Source organism: Apium graveolens, unplaced genomic scaffold (genome assembly GCF_009905375.1).
Source record: "Apium graveolens cultivar Ventura unplaced genomic scaffold, ASM990537v1 ctg6331, whole genome shotgun sequence".
NCBI lineage: Eukaryota > Viridiplantae > Streptophyta > Magnoliopsida > Apiales > Apiaceae > Apium > Apium graveolens.
Window position 1 is genome coordinate 42,911 of NW_027419385.1, and position 1,701 is coordinate 44,611.

The 1,701-nt window shown below is 32.2% G+C and overlaps 1 long non-coding RNA gene across 1 annotated transcript; it reads right to left on the reverse strand.

The window, feature by feature from the left end:
- Positions 1-602: 602 nt before the first annotated feature.
- Positions 603-1,180, reverse strand: LOC141703206 (uncharacterized). Its single transcript, XR_012567411.1, has 3 exons — positions 1,096-1,180; positions 800-892; positions 603-701 (listed from the first exon to the last, which is right to left on the reverse strand). It is a non-coding gene; the product is annotated as an uncharacterized LOC141703206 (long non-coding RNA).
- Between the last annotated feature and the right edge of the window lie 521 nt (positions 1,181-1,701).

Below are 1,701 nucleotides of genomic sequence, written 5' to 3' on the forward strand. Positions count from 1 at the left end.
ATAAGCACATACATCCTTTAAGCACATTCATCCTTTAATTAAAATATTACACAACTAACACCAATTTGTTTTTACTAGTTATAAGCACATTCATCCTTTAATATATTTAATTTAATAGATTCAATTGCAAGCACAAGAGACAACTTAGTTTACTTGGTGGTACAGGGGACCTAGTAAGTACATTCATTGACAAACTAATCCAAGGATAAAAAAATATTAAAATAAAATATTAACCAACACAGAATACAAAATCTAGACATTTAATATTATGAACCAATTTTCAATATAAACATGTGTATTTGACTCTCTTAGTGAACAGGGGATTATTAAAATATATAATTAAGTACTAATATTAAATATGATACAATCAACATGCTACTAGCACTAAAGGCATACAAACAAATCCTAAGTTAAACTAGAGACCACTAATTCGAATTATACATTGTAATAGAAAAAGATAAACTATAGAAAGACTTCATGTGTATATAATTTATTAAAATTTAACTTTTGAAACTTCAGTTCCTTATTAAAAAATACACAAATATGTGCATCAAATAGAATGGACAATTATATTAATAACTTACAATTTCCTTAGCTTTTTCTGCAACTTCATCATTTAAAAAATTACCATCTTCGTCCATCCTTGCTAGGATCCAAGTGTCCGACCGATCTACTTCCTCTGCATCTGGATGAGATTCAGTCTACATTTACATGTAAAGGATCACCTTAGTAATAACATAAACATGCTTGTAAAATTAATATGAAGCAAAAAATGTGCTTGTTATTTCATTTCACTAACCCATTCATTCTCGAGATTAGCATAACCTTTTCGAGACATTCGATGTGGATATTTACTCAGCTTCCTTCTTTCTTGTTGTTCTTTATGAATTTTCTTCATAAAAAGCAGCAATAAGGTTAGAAGATCATAACTAAGTAAATATTAAAATGAATAAAGCTAAGTAGAAATATACCAGAAACTCAGGCGACGTGCGGTCAGCAACAAATATGTCCCAGTGTGATTTTTCTATAAAAGTAAAATCTGCAGGAGGATGTGCAAAAAATTGAGGTTGATCCAGATAAGGAAGAATGTAGTACTTGGTCAGCCGACATTTAAATTCCCTCCATTTTGCCCCGGCCGATCTGAATACCAACTTTTTTGCAGACTCAGGTACAACATAAGCCATCTACGTACATATACCAACAAATTTAAAGTTAAAAGGTGCTAGTTAATGAAGAACAAATAATAAAAATAAAAGTTAAAATGATGGAAGTTATTTATATTCATTTTACGTGCACACAGTCCCAAATTTTTGTCTTTGTCTCTTTAGGAACACATTTCCAAGAATCATGCCAGATCGGGGTTTTGGTTCTTGCCAAAACTCCAATATATGATTGCATCTCTTTACCTTCTTCACCATATGGCTCTCCTTTTGCATTAAAAGACACAGTAAGTTTGATCCCTCGGATCTTGCGTTTCACAATTCGGTGCATCATTACACAGCCTCGCTTCAATAGTTTTAGTCCTTGAGTATTGTCCGGTTTGGTAACAACTTTTTCTCGTTTTCTTTTCTTTGATATTTTCTTTTGTAAGTTTTCAGAAATGGCCTTCTTCACAATTTTTGGGGGAGAACTCAATGGAGTGGAGGTCTCGCTATTCGTGGACTTTGTCTTTCTTAAAGCCCTTAGCACACTCATTGTCCT